Consider the following 16,294-nt stretch of genomic DNA (forward strand, 5'->3'; position numbering starts at 1 on the left):
AGTTTTCATTCTTAAAGGAGCTGCGTTGTCTAAGGCAGTACGCAGAGAACTAGCAACCCCATCAACAAAATCATCAACCTGTTAAGGGGAATAAGCTAAGCTTTTGCACTCTGCAGCACTGCTCAGCGACACAGAGGAGAGAGAAAGTGAAGCAGATTCTTTAAAATGTGTAACTGCACTATCTGATAATGATCTGCTAAAATTAAACCTTTTTAGTCGAATTGATTACTGCAACGGTGTTTTCACAGGTCTGCCTAAAAAGTGGATCAGACAGCTGCAGCTGATCCAGAACGCTGCTGCCCGTGTCCTCACTAAGACTAAGAAAGTAGAGCACATCACCCCAGTTCTAAAGTCCTTACACTGGCTCCCTGTATCTCAGAGAATAGACTTTAAAATACTTCTTTTACTCTATAAATCTCTGAATGGCTTAGCACCTAAATACGACTTGCTATCAGTGTATCAACCTTTCAGACCACTCAGGTCTTCTGGCTCCAGCCTGCTCTGCATACCTAGAACCAGAACTAAACATGGAGAAGCAGCATTTAGTTCCTATGCTCCACTTATCTGTAACAAACTTCCAGAAAATTGTAAAAGTGCGGAAAGCCTGAGTTCCTATAAATCAAGACTAAAAACACATTTGTTTAGGATTGCCTTTGACTATTCTAGTTAAACAGTTCAACAAAAACATGTTTTCTTTAATCTCTAAAGTTTTTAATATCCTTTTTTTTGTTTCTGCATTTTTTATTTTATTTTATTGATTTTTTATTTTTTCCTACTTGCTTTGATTCTGTTTTATCTTCCTGTATTGTAATCATGTAAAGCACTTTGCATTGTCTTTGTACTGAATTGTGCTACACAAATAAATTTGCCTTGCCTATTGGCGGAGGAGAACTCTGTTAAAGTAATCCTGAAGGTTATTAGAAAGTGGTCAGAGAGGACAGGGTTGTGAGGAAATACTGCTATTTCTTCACATTCTATGCCGTATGTCAGCACAAGATCCAAAGTATGAAGATGAGAATGTGTGGGACTATTCACATTTTGAACAAAGCCAATAGAGACTAAGATAGCATTAAAGGCTGCTCTTAAGCTATCGCCTTCAATGTCAGCATGGATGTTAAAATCTCCCACTATGATGACCCTCTCAGTATTTAATACCAAATCAGAAAGGAACTCTGAAAACTCATCTAAAAATTCAGAGTAGGGACCTGGTGGACGATACAAAGTTACAAAAAGAAGAGGTTTTCTTGCCTTGAAATTTGGATCAGGGAAATTAAGGGTTAAATGTTCAAAAGAGTTGTAGGTATTAACTGTTTTGGGAGTAATCAGTAAGTCAGACTGGAAGATTGTTGCTACTCCTCCTCCTCGCCCAGAACTTCTGGGGATGTGAAAATTTAAATAGCTTGAAGGAGTTGCCTCATTTATGCTCACATAATCCTCTTGCTGCAGCCAGGTTTCTGTAAGGCAAAACAAGTCAATGTGATTATCACAAATCAAGTCATTAACTAGCAGACTTTAAGAGGAAAGCGATCTTTTGTTAAATAGTACACATTTAATCGTTTTAACTTTTTCACCAATTGGAGTTATTTTAATTTTAATTAGATTATCATGATTTACTCCTTTGGGAATCTTTGCTAATTTATTAGATTTTGGTCATGGGCAAGACACTGTCTGGATGGAGTAAAGAGTGGGTAACAGTAGAGAAGCTGTAGAGATGTGTGTTAAACTACGACTCTGCTTCCTGGTCTGCACCCTGGGTGGTCAGGGTTTTGGAGGACTTTTAAATATGGCCAGATTCCTAGAAAGAAGAGCTGCACCATCCAAAGTGGGATGGATGCCGTCTCTCCGAATCAGACCAGGCTTTCCCCAAAAGGATTGCCAATTATTATTGTAGCCCACGTTGTTTTCAGGACACCACCTAGACAACCAGCGGTTGAATGACGACATGCGGCTAAACATGTCATCACTGGTCAGATCAGGGAGGGGACCAGAGAAAATTACAGAGTCCGATCGGCGTAACCGGGTGTCATTACCACCAGCGTGAATAACAATCTTACTGTATTTAACCTTATCCTTAGCCAGCAGTTTCAGGTAGGATTTGATGTCGCCCGTTCTGGCCCCCGGCAAACATTTGACTATGGTCCCTGGTGTCTCTAATGCCACGTTTCTGATTATGGAGCTGCCAATCACCAGAGTGGGCTTCTCAGTGGGTGTGTCACTGAGTGGGGAAAACCGGTTAGAAACGTGAACGGGTTGTTGGTGACCAGTGAGCAGAGATCCACCACTACGCTTTCTGCGTACTGTTAACCAATCGCCTGGCTGCTCAGGCACTTTTGGAGGACAGCTACGTGGGGGGCCTACTTTAACTCCTGGATGTTCAACAGCCTGAAGCCTGGATTCTAACTCTGACACCCTCGCCTCCAAAGCTACAAAAATACTACACTTATTACACATCCCATTATCACTAAAGGAGGCAGAGGAATAACTGAACATCTGACACAGAGAGCAGGAGAGAGGAGAGGCAGGGGCGGCTCTAGAAAAATATTTATGGGGTGTCGAGAGGGGGGCAGGAATTTTTGAGGGGTGGCAACATATGGCATTTGTTTACACTGAATTTAATCACAGTTATCACAGTTTGGTGAGAATAGTATGTACAATAAGTGTTTCATGTGGAACAGTTCATATTAGAAATACATCGTACAATAAGATCTCACCTAGTGGGAGATAGAAGAATGATAACACTACTTCTAGAGGGGCATTATCACAGGAAAGGTATTAAAGGAATAGTACACCCAAAACATGATTAGCCTTCATGTTCTACTCACCCCCATGCTGAACAACACTCTGGAGTACTTTTTTGATATCTCAAATGCATCTGGAGATCTGGGAGGCTTCTTGCTGTCTGCTGACATTCAAATAATGGAGGTCTATGGTGACCGAGACAGAAAGGTCCATAAAAGTCCACAAAAAACGTGTCAATATTCCTCCATACTGCTCGTCCAATGTATTCCAAGTGTCCTGAGTGGGTAGCGTCCGTAATTTACTCGAAACAAAGTCATTTAGAATGTTTTTAGAGCATAAACAGTACTGTATAGGATTTCCTGAAAGCGCGCACATGCGCGCTCACGACGCTACGGAAGCCGGCAGACCAAACCAGGTGTGTAGAAAATGAAGGCTAATCATGTTTTGGGTGTACTATTCCTTTAAGGTAAGACACAGGTGCTGAGTCGCAGATGTGTGAGATTGACTGTCAGAGAGGCAGCTTTGCAGCATTTGCACAAGAAGAAACTATAGAAAGAAAAGTCTGGTCCAGACCAAATAACTGGATGGAGTCTAACTTGCTGAAATGGTCTGATCCACTTCCTATTGGACTCTGGTGCAGGTTGCTTCAGGAATCATTACAAAATGGCCTCAGTCTCACCCAAATTCAAAAAGCTCACAGCTGTTGGGCTTAGCAAGCTACTGTTGTAATAAATGTAGTACGGAAACTATACCTGACCCACCTTATGTTGCCTAGCAACATCACTACCAGCAAATGTTGAATCTTCTTGGGTGGTATAAGGTAGGTAATGAGGTCTTTGAAGACAGTAATACTTTAGCTAAATACTGTTTATAAATGTCTGTATTTGATTGTAAAACTGAAATACAAAACTATGAGAAATCTTAAAAAATATTCAAGGACAATTACATTTCAAAGCATATATTTTTCTTTGAATAACTTTTTATCTGATCAGTAAAAGAAAACCAGAAATAACCCAACTGAACAAAGAAGAAAGTTATTGTTTAAAAAAACAGCTGAACTATTTTAAAAAATGCATTCCGTGTTCGGCAGTTGGGATTAGAATGTTCGATAACACCTGGCATGTGATGTCACAAAGAGACTGCTGATGACATCACAGACTTTGGAAGGGATCTGAGCTCAGTGGTCTTATCTGTTCCAGACCTTCATCGAGACAGATCTCTTTTGAGAAGCACGTTCGAATCTTAGCGAAACTAGCCAGACATCGTTCTCAGATATCACACGCCTTTTAGGAAGATATTCTGATTGATAGAAAGTTAGCCATGGAGCAAAAACAGATTGTTTTTGGAAATGAAACCTCTCCAGCTAAACTTTCATGGGAAGACATGGTGGACCTCCCCATCCAGGTCGACTATGATGCCATTATTTTCCCAGCTGAAGATGACAGCTCTGTCACCAGCGAGCTGCATCTCAGCAAACCAGAAGACGGTCCAGAGATCCAAGGGGAAACCGTTTCTTCTGGTACAATTGAGGATCCCCCCTTAATGGAGGTTCGGCTGAATTCATCTCTCGCTGCTGAATCTACGTCTCACAACTCAAACCAGGTCCAGCAAGCATGTCAGCCATCTCCGCGGTTAGAAGAACCAAAGACTCACCCCAGTGCGGGTCTTTCTTCTGAGGCACCGTACTCACGCCATCATGGTAAGCATTTTGTTGGTCAATACAAACATGCAGATTCTCCACATTTTGATAACCCACTTCATTATGTGTCTCCCAAACCAGATAAAAACAAGAGAAAGCCATGGCACACCGGGGCCAACAGGAGAACTGATGTTGACCGCCCCAAGTTCTATCAAAGCAACAGGATGCCACGCCATGCATCAGCGGTTACGATGATACCTCCCTCGATGTGCATCGAAGAGGCTCTCAAACACATCAACGACCTCACTCAGCAGGTTACTGCTCTAAAAACAGAGCTGCACGAGAGGACTTGTGATCTGCATGAGGAGAGAGAACAAAGAATCGAGTTTCAGGTTGACTGCAAAGCTCAGAAGGAACAAATCGCAGAACTGGAAAAAAGTTTAGAACGTGAACGTAGCATGAGACTCAAAAGTGAAGAGAAAGAGAAGAAGCAGGAAACATTCACTGTAACCCAGCCTACAGGTGCGTCAAAGTTACCACGCATTCCCACAGTTACAGTGTGCATCAGTGTCCTGCATGAGCTCGCCTTCCTGAAGAGGCAGGCTGAGAAAAACGCCAGTAGAGAAGGGAGGATGGCAGAGGCTTTTGTAGAAGAACGAGAGCTGAGGCTCAAATATGAGGAACAGCTGAAGACTAAAACTGAAAATGACTCCAGACTCAAGGAACAGGAGGAACTGATCAACTCTCTGAAGAATCAAGTCTCACAATTGACCGCAGAGTTAAAACTTCCTTTGAATAAAGAACATCATGAAGCTTCCTCACAAACAGAGGAGTCCATGAAAACTGAAGCTTCCTGTCAAAAAGGGGCCCCCATGCAAAACAGGCCCCAAAGAAACAGATGTGGTTCCACAATTAGAGGCCCCCACCATGAAAACAGGAGACAGAATCCAAACGGAGGCTTCAACCCAAACCCAGGCGTCTACATAAATGCTGGCCATCATCTGCATACAAGCCGCCATCGAGACGCAGGACTGTACATGAACCAAGGCCCCCCCACACATGGAAACCACCATCCGACCAGAGGCCTGCAGGCCAACAGAAGATTTCCTCCCTACAGAGGCTACTAGACAAACACAGGCCTCCAGGTTGAACGTGTTTTCTGGCCTAAATAAAGGCAACAGCTTTTAATATGCACATTAAAAAAAGAAAAAAAAAATGTTTGTTATTTCATTGCTTTGTTTCTACTGTAATCAGCTTTGCAAAGGTTATTCTGTTTTTCAACTGGGGCAGACAAAATGTGATCTGATTTTCTTCCTGCTCCCCTTAGCTTATGGTAAATGTATGACAAACTGTTTTTTCTAGTGATTTTTACCATGGAGCAATAAATGAAGACATTGCACCCTTGCACCTTCAGATAGGGTGGAGGTCTCTGACTGTTTTCAGAGGCAAAGAGGTGGGAAGAAGTGCCAGACCTACTTTGTATCTCTGCTAGGGGGTTTTGGAAAACAGTTAGTTTTGTTTCTGTTAGTTTGTGCACGGTGTATTGTTGCAAGATGAGTAGAGTAGACTGACCAAGTAAAGTGAGCAATCAGCATCCTCTGTGCTTTCCAAATTTGCACACACCGCCTCTCTCAACTTATAGCCGCTTGTCAGCGGCGAAAAAGTGGGTATGCGCTATAGTACGCCAGCCTGACTGAACTGGAGAGAGCGCAGATCCAATCGCAGTAAAATAATTTCTATTACAGTTGTCGCATCCCTGCCGCTAGCAGGTTGACTACACATGCAAAGCGTGTTATGGGGAAGAATAACGTCAGGTTTTTACTGTCCGTTTCTCCTGCCATGAGCAAAATGCATTAGCACTAGAAATCCTGGAGAATTCCTGTTTTCCTGCAAGCCCCCCTCCCCTCTACAAGTTTGTGTATTCACTCTACCTTGCTAAGTGTCCTTGCTGTAATGCTAATAACCTGTAATATGACCAGCCCTTCTACATGAGACTGGATAAAGGCTGAAAAGTCATATCTTAATCTTTTATTTAGGCAAACCTACTGAACAACCGGATATCATACGGGTCCTAGTTCCTGAGCTGAGAACAGGTCATAAACATGCTTTTCCAACAAGGCAAGGCAGAGCCCAGAGAAGCAGAAATCTTCCCAGAAAACTTTCACGTACATACAATCGTAAAAGAGGTGACCAACAGTCTCAGTTTCACATTCACAGAGTCTAACTTGCTGAAATGGTCTGATCCACTTCCTATTGGACTGTGGTGCAGGTTGCTTCAGGAATCATTACAAACTGGCCTCAGTCTCACCCAAATTCAAAAAGCTCACAGCTGTTGGGCTTAGCAAGCTACTGTTGTAATAAATGTAGTACGGAAACTATTCCTGATCCACCTTATGTTGCCTAGCAACATCACTACCAGCAAATGTTGACTCTTCTTGGGTGGTATAAGGTAGGTAATGAGGTCTTTGAAGACAGTAATACTTTAGCTAAATACTGTTTATAAATGTCTGCATTTGATTGTAAAACTGAAATACAAAACTATGAGAAATCTTAAAAAGTATTCAAGGACAATTACATTTTAAAGCATATATTTTTCTTTGAATAACTTTTTATCTGATCAGTAAAAGAAAACCAGAAATAACCCAAACTGAACAAAGAAGAAAGTTATTGTTTAAAAAAACAGCATTTTTTAAACTATTTTAAAAAATGCATTCCGTGTTCGGCAGTTGGGATTAGAATGTTCGATAACACCTGGCATGTGATGTCACAAAGAGACTGCTGATGACATCACAGACTTTGGAAGGGATCTGAGCTCAGTGGTCTTATCTGTTCCAGACCTTCATCGAGACAGATCGCTCTTGAGAAGCACGTTCGAATCTTAGCGAAACTAGCCAGACATCGTTCTCAGATATCACACGCCTTTTAGGAAGATATTCTGATTGATAGAAAGTTAGCCATGGAGCAAAAACAGATTGTTTTTGGAAATGAAACCTCTCCAGCTAAACTTTCATGGGAAGACATGGTGGACCTCCCCATCCAGGTCGACTATGATGCCATTATTTTCCCAGCTGAAGATGACAGCTCTGTCACCAGCGAGCTGCATCTCAGCAAACCAGAAGACGGTCCAGAGATCCAAGGGGAAGCGACTTCTTCTGGTACAATTGAGGATCCCCCCTTAATGGAGGTTCAGCTGAATTCATCTCTCGCTGCTGAATCTACGTCTCACAACTCAAACCAGGTCCAGCAAGCATGTCAGCCATCTCCGCGGTTAGAAGAACCAAAGACTTACCCCAGTGCGGGTCTTTCTTCTGAGGCACAGTACTCACGCCATCATGGTAAGCATTTTGTTTGTCAATACAAACATGCAGATTCTCCACATTTTGATAACCCACTTCATTATGTGTCTCCCAAACCAGATAAAAACAAGAGAAAGCCATGGCACACCGGGGCCAACAGGAGAACTGATGTTGACCGCCCCAAGTTCTATCAAAGCAACAGGATGCCACGCCATGCATCAGCGGTTACGATGATCCCTCGCTCGATGTGCATCGAAGAGGCTATCAAACACATCAACGACCTCACTCAGCAGGTTACTGCTCTAAAAACAGAGCTGCACGAGAGGACTTGTGATCTGCATGAGGAGAGAGAACAAAGAATCGAGTTTCAGGTTGACTGCAAAGCTCAGATGGAACAAATCGCAGAACTGGAAAAAAGTTTAGAACGTGAACGTAGCATGAGACTCAAAAGTGAGGAGAAAGAGGAGAAGCAGGAAACATTCACTGTAACCCAGCCTACAGGTGCGTCAAAGTTACCACGCATTCCCACAGTTACAGTGTGCATCAGTGTCCTGCATGAGCTCGCCTTCCTGAAGAGGCAGGCTGAGAAAAACGCCAGTAGAGAAGGGAGGATGGCAGAGGCTTTTGTAGAAGAACGAGAGCTGAGGCTCAAATATGAGGAACAGCTGAAGACTAAAACTGAAAATGACTCCAGACTCAAGGAACAGGAGGAACTGATCAACTCTCTGAAGAATCAAGTCTCACAATTGACCGCAGAGTTAAAACTTCCTTTGAAAAAAGAACATCATGAAGCTTCCTCACAAACAGAGGAGTCCATGAAAACTGAAGCTTCCTGTCAAAAAGGGGCCCCCATGCAAAACAGGCCCCAAAGAAACAGATGTGGTTCCACAGTTAGAGGCCCCCACCATGAAAACAGGAGACAGAATCCAAACGGAGGCTTCAACCCAAACCCAGGCGTCTACATAAATGCTGGCCATCATCTGCATACAAGCCACCATCGAGACGCAGGGCTGTACATGAACCAAGGCCCCCCCACACATGGAAACCACCATCCGACCAGAGGCCTGCAGGCCAACAGAAGATTTCCTCCCTACAGAGGCTACTAGACAAACACAGGCCTCCAGCTTGAAAGTGTTTTCTGGCCTAAATAAAGGCAACAGCTTTTAATATGCACATTAAAAAAAGAAAAAAAAATGTTTGTTATTTCATTGCTTTGTTTCTACTGTAATCAGCTTTGCAAAGGTTATTCTGTTTTTCAACTGGGGCAGACAAAACATGATCTGATTTGTCTTCAGGAAGTTCATTCCTCCTAATTCTATAAATAATTTGGAGGGGATATGAAACCAAAAACTATTTTCATTTTTCAGAAAAGATTTGAGCCAATTCATTTTAATCATTCCGTCTAAACATTCAAAGTCTATTGCTTTAAGACCTCCATCATTATACTCTTTAACCATTGCTCCTTTCCTAATGTAGTGTGTCTTGTTTTTCCAGATAAAGTTAAAGTTAATTTGATTTATAGCTTTAATTGCATGTTTAGGAAGGGATATGGAATAAGCTGGATAGATAAATCTTGAGAGACATTCCATTTTTGTAAGAAAGGTTCAACAAAAAATTGATATGTCACGTTGAGACCACAAATTTAAGTTAAGTTTACATTTATCTAAAATATTCCAACAGTTTAGTTTTTCCAGTGATTTATTGTCTTTGGTGATGTGAACACCAAGATATTTCACGGCAGATTTAACAGGGATGTTATGAATGGCAGTCTGGGAAGAGTCGTGTATCGTCGCGTCTATCATGTAAACATGGCTTCATCCCCATCCGGACAGACATTTTTATGGAAAGCCAATAGAAGTTTGGGGCATGCAGGGAACAGACACGTCATACCCAGCATCATTTCCGCCAGTTGAGCGCATTGCTAGAAGATGTGTGGTTAATACATCTTCTGTGCATTTAGATAAGACCAAAGAAAAGGTCACTGTAGTCATGCCACTATGCACAATAGTTGAGCTCTAGGAGACTGTGATCTCTGCAGACCCCTCATTCTGATTCTAATGTTGTTTGCATGGAATGCACATTTTACCAACTGATTCTGATTAAAACTAATATTTGAAATAAATTATTTTGTGTATTATTTTTACATAACATTTGCCATTGCTAATGGCATACACCGTAATCTAGCGTACTTTAATTAAATAAATCAATTCAGGCTAAAATGTAAGAGTCTATAATTAGGCTATACTGAGCCTGATCTCTTTGTATCAGAGACAGGGCCGGCGATTGCTATAGGCGAGATAGGCAATTGCCTAGGGCGACAAATGTGTTGGGGGCGCCCTCTAGCGTCGCCCTTAGGCTTACTTCCCATTAATCATAGAATTAGAAAAAAAAGCGAATTAAACCGGTTATGAAGCGTCCGTCAGTTTGACTTAACCTTACGTATATATAAATAGCAAAATATGAACAAATAAATATACCACCGTTTTTTAATTTATTTTTTCACATTTAAGAGAAAATCGGAAAAGATTCTGATCACTTTTCAAGCGCCCTCCAACCCGGAAGTCGTGACGTCAGAACGGGAGCGTTCATGGCGATCTACTGCACTAAATGCGATAGCCAAAACGAGAAATCTGAAAGCAAAATATCGACTTCAACCGAGCGATTCCTACCAGGAGACCATTCTGATGTATTGGAGGAAGAATATTTGTGTCTGGAGCCTCACATGTTCGACCCAGATGTTTCAGATGAAGAGAAGGCAGCGGACGAACAACAGCGAGCCGGACAATGAGTGGAGATTGGACGTCGGCCGGTGTTATGCCCAAAAGTGCATGCCTGCCGAAATATGCATCCCCAGTCGCGGGAGCGCGCCTGGCTCTGTTGAACTGCATATCGACGAGGAAAACGGATTAAAATATGTTCAATGGAGCTTAGGTTCTTATATTAATGATATAAAAACGTTTAAAAATACCTCTCGTGGGAAAAAAGTTGTGGTTATTTGGCAGATTAATTTACAAAATTACGGATTTTTTTAACAACATTAAATCCAAAGATTTTGACCATGGTACGGCTGATTTATTTGTTGTGGTCTCTTGTTATTTACACACAACACTAAACCGTGATAGCCGACGTGAGTTTGGAGTTTGCAAAGCTTTCTCTTAAGTGGAAAATCAAACGCGCATCTACACAGCACAGCGTTCACAGACCAGTGAGATGCGTTCGCTGCGCGTCAGAAAGCTATGGTGCATTCAGGAGCATTGGAACATTTTAAACTTACAAGAATGAGGCATAAAACAGAACTGTATTTTACTGAACTGTATTGTATTTTTTTGTTTTGTTTGTTTATGCATCTCACTGGTCTGTGAACGCTGTGCTGTGTAGATGCGCGTTTGATTTATAATTATCAAATAATCATCAAAATGGGCTTGCACTGATGAGCATCAACCAAGAGGTCTCAAATAAAATCTCATTTGATGATACCATCAACGAATTTGCCATTAGGAAGTCCAGACGAGTCAAATTCTAATGCTGCATCAATTTTGAAGGTGAATAGAAATACCTGAAACAACTGATAGATAGAACTACAAGAACTTCAAACTTTTAATTTCGTAATGGTATTCATAAAAGCACTTTTGTTTGTAGAGGGTTAATACTTTCTTTATTCACTAATCAATGTCAGAAATCAGGGTAAATATACCTGATATATTTTATTTAGAGGAAAATTTTGTTTATCTCATTTCTATTTATGTTCAAATGATTTAATTGAACTGGAACAGAAAATTTAATTTAATGTTTATCAATTACTTTTTTATGTAGTCCTTGGTTGAAGAATTTCTTAAATTTATTATTTTTTATTGTTATTTGGTAATTTCTGAAATTGATTTATTTAATATTTGTTTAATGTGTGTTAAATTTGTTAATTGTCTGAAATAAAATAATTCATTGATTCAATCTAATTTTTTAGTTATACTTTACCTAAGTGTCCTTACAGATGGTTAAAAGTGTTTTTGCACAGTCCTAACTTTGAGTGTGTAATAAATTATTTAAAATAATAAAAAAGAAAAGGTACTGCAACCTATTCTGGTATTTGTCTATGCATCATTCCATGCTAAGTGACAGTTTTTTCTGAATGCTTAAACACAACCTTGATTCTTATAGCACAATTTCTAAAACTATTAATACTTATAGCAAATCCACTCACTGAGTTCACAAAACTAAAAGAACAAACACTGCTTTGCCCTCAATTTGCAATTTTGTAACACACACTTTGCACAACTGTAGGCACAATTCACCTCACAGCACTCTTTGTGGAACTGTAAACACAACTCAATGAAGCACTAAACAGATGCTGAAAACAGTACTGGTATTTCGCATGGCAAAAGTGAGGAGGGGGGGAGCGCGCAAAACTCAATCTCGCCTAGGGCAACCAAAGGGCTAGAACCGGCCCTGATCAGAGATTTTCTTACCTTTTAGAAAAATGTCACTTGGGGTAAAACTCCCCTTGCAACCCTGGTTTGCATTTGTATAGCTCACAGCATTTTCATTTACATGTTAAAGCCTTCCCTAGAATTCCATGGGGGGGAGGCATGGGGGGAACACTGCCTAAGAAAGTCCACGTCAATTTCTGACAATTCATGGCAGTTTTCGGTGTTGCCTGCAAATTACCTTGAACAGCCGTTAACCTGAACTTCCACGACAATCTACAGGGCTGCATAGTGACAAAAATCACACTTTTCATGCAGTGTATGAACTAGATGAGGTTATCTATGTGTGCTATACGTTTTGTGGAACTATAATGATATATATTGTAATTATTGGCTATTATATGCTTATAATAACAAAGAAAAAATCTCCATAAATACAGTTTGGCCTATCTTCCCAAAGTAAGAGTTGTAGTATGATCCAGATGAAGTTATCTGTGTGTCCTGGTGACACTACAGTGATTTATAGTGTAGTCATTGCTCATTTTATACTTATTCTAATAATAAAATAGAGGTGCCATTTGTCATTTAGGCTTTGGAAAATTCCTCAGAAAAGCATTATTTTCAAATCCAATTAATGTGAAATGAATGACATGAGATGAGATACACATGAAATGAATTTGATAATAATCCACCTCTCCTTGGTGTCGCTGTTTTTTATTACAATAAGTATAAAATGAGCAATGACTACACTATAGATCATTGTATGTAGTGCCACCAAACTTGTAGTATACATAGGAAACCTCATTTAGTTCAGACTACAACTACAACTCTTACTTTGGGAAAATATGCTAAACTGTATATATATATTTTTTTTAGATTTTTCATTGTTATTATAAGCATTAAAAAGCCAATAATTACATTTTAGATTATTGCAGTGCCACCAAACTTGTAGCACTTGTAGCACAGCACAGAATGCAGGCTGTGGGGATCAAACCGGGTACTTGCAACCTCAGAGCACAAGTGCACTGCTCTAACCACTAATATATTAGCCTACACAGCCCCCTGGGCAGGGGCGGATCTAGAAAAATATCTATGGGGTGGCGAGGGGGGCAGGAATTTTTTAGGGGTGGCAACATATGGCATTTGTTTACACTGAATTTAATCACAGTTATCACAGTTTGGTGAGAATAGTATGTACAGTAAGTGTTGTTTGTGAAACAGTTCATATTAGAAATGCATCGCACAATGAGATCTCACTTAATAGGAGATAGAAGAATGATAACACTACTTCTAGTGGGGCATTATCACAGGAAAGGTATTAAGGTAAGACACAGGTGCTGAGTGGCAGATGTGTGAGATTGACTGTCAGAGAGGCAGCTTTGCAGCATTTGCACAAGAAGAAACTATAGAAAGAAAAAGTTACCCATCAGAGATCTATGGACTGAGCTGGACTAAAGTCAGCAGAACTACACAGTAGAAATAAATGGGTCAAGGCACCAAACAAGGTACCGGACATCTATGTAATGTTTACTCTGAACACACATTTACCCCATTTTTTCCTGAGTAACTTGACATACAGCAGTTAAGGCAACATGAAAGGGACATTTCATGCATGTAAATATGCTGTAGATAGAGCTGCTGTATCAACATAAAGGCAGGTACTGTATGTTACATCAAAATCTCCACAAATCTGAAAAGAAGCAACATAAAAATAAATTTCCAGTCTGAAAAGTACAAAACATTTTGTGAGTAGGTTCATACAGATCATTTCTGGATAGTTTAATAATATATATACAAAAAAAAAAAAAACAACAACACTGCTTCATATTAAGCAGGATTCACACCAGTATCACATTTTTAACTTTTAACTCTTTTGGTTTTATTAAAGGAAATATCAGATTTTCTCAGGTGCCAAAACAAAATATGTAAAGGTTCACCAGAGAGCATAACATAAAGATGACATGACTATAACAGCTGAATGCAGCGATTTCCATGTTGCTCAGCAAAACGCTTCACAACTTTATTTAGATCCAGTGCCTTTGTGCGTTTTGATTTGAGTTCAACCAAACTTGATCGTCTCTTTTCTGTCATAGGGTTAAGGTTATAGTTAGGTCATAGTTAGAGAAATAACTTTCTGCAACCTGATTTTTATCATCTCAAAATCAGCATTGCAGCTATGCTAGCAACATTGTGCTTTCATTATGATTTAATTTCTCGATAGATAGTTAATCAGTTTCTACCTGTTTCATCCCGTGTCTCCTCTCCCCATGACCCCTGGCTCCCTCGCTTTGCCCCATTCGGTTTTCAAAACAATCACTCTCAGTCACTCTGGCGTCATCTCATGTTGCATTCACTGCAGTCCGACATTGGAAATTAGTAGTCGTAATTCTCAAATTATCCATAATTTATAAGCCTCACCACCCATACAGCCAACTGGGGTGGCAGCAGGGGTGGCAAGGCTGTCATTTAGGGAGGCATTTGCCACCCGAAGCCACCCCAGTAGATCCACCTATGAGGAGAGGAAGAAGGAAGAGTTGGAAAAGAGTCAAGGGAGGGAGAGAGCGAAGCCATAGCGTTGCTAAGCTAGCGCTAGCCTAGGCTAGCTACTCCTTACTACCAGAAATAAAACCGTGTGAAACTGACAGGTGCTCAGTAGAAAAGTGCAGCAGAAGGCGCTATGTTTTAAAGTAGTTGTGGTCAGTTAGTGTTACTTAGATACAGAGATATCACAAAAAAAATAACTTCAGATGCAAATCGTCTGGACAGCTACAAAACTCAGTTAATCCAAACAGGAAGTGAACAGGCCCAAACAGGAAGTCCAAGTCCAGTATTTTTAATGTCTGTAGCAAAAGGGGTGAGGAGAATCGGCTTGCCACAAATAAAAGAGAATGCAATCGACAAAAGAGCATCAAGGGGCAGCCTTGATCAATCAGAGACAGTAAACTTCTGTACCTCAGTGCTGACAAATGATGAATCCCCTTTCTCCTTAGTTATCCTGCAGGGCTCAATATCTACATTATTTTATGAAATAAAATCTGAAAAAAATAATCTTGGTTTGCAATTGAAAATGAATGAAAGAATGATACACAGATTGTTGTGCCACAAAACCATGAGATGAGAATGAACAAGACTGGAATACACTGCTTGAACAGAAACACAATCTTTGAAACCGTCTACCGACGGACAGATAAGGTGCTACAAAAATTGTCCTGGACCTCCTGCAGATCAGCCATATGGGGGAAACCACCTGAGTGTCTGTCCTTTGGAAAGACAGACCACATTCTGTAAACTCAAAGGTTGAAGTTGAGTGCAGATGCTTCAAACATCAGGCTATCTGAACCTTTCTATTTCTACAGGAGAAATGTGGCCCAGAGACCCCAAGAGACTTGAAAAAGAAGGTCCTTTTATGAGTCACATAGCCTTCAGCAACACAGGCTTACAGAGCTGGAAAGAGTTTGGACATGCTAAACTTTTTCATTCGATTGGAACACCTCTGCTTTCTCAAAACAGAGACCAACAGAGCTACCAGGTCTGGCAGCGACAAAGTGTTTCCGTCTAAAAATGCTGAATTTGTCTCAGCTTTCAAACAGAAGAGCATAAGCTAATAAGCAACTCCAACACCAATGCAAGCAAGACTAGATCACATGGTTTTATCTTTCTTTCTAAAGTTCTGGGAAACACTTTAATAAGAGTTTAAGCTAGGCTAGTGTTACACCAATGCCATTTTTTGGCCTCGATACCGATACCCAATACCTGGCTCTGCAGTATTGGCCGATACGAATACCATACTGATACCATCTGTTTGAAATTGATGTGTGTGTTTGTATACATAACTATGAGGCATGAAAACAGATTTTGACAGAAATTGTAATCATACTCAGCCCACAGAAATGTCTGGTGTTACAGATGGCAGCACTTACCACCGGGCTCGCCTCTTCAGAAAGTTGGCACAAAATACCAGTTAAATAAGCATTTTATACTCACAGCCTACCACATCATCACACCATTACTTCATACACGTGTTTGTACAATGATCCAAATAAAGGCCATTCCAAATGAAATATCCACTCCGTCTGTGCCTCCATTTCATTCCCAAATCTCATGTACATAATGAAGATGGCAACTGTTTATCCTGACAGAAGAACTGTCCTAATAAGATAAACAGTTTGGGAAAACATTAGCTTTAACGCATCACATGC

This window comes from Cyprinodon tularosa, unplaced genomic scaffold (genome assembly GCF_016077235.1).
Source record: "Cyprinodon tularosa strain WSP-4 unplaced genomic scaffold, ASM1607723v1 ctg505, whole genome shotgun sequence".
Taxonomy (NCBI): Eukaryota; Metazoa; Chordata; class Actinopteri; order Cyprinodontiformes; family Cyprinodontidae; genus Cyprinodon; species Cyprinodon tularosa.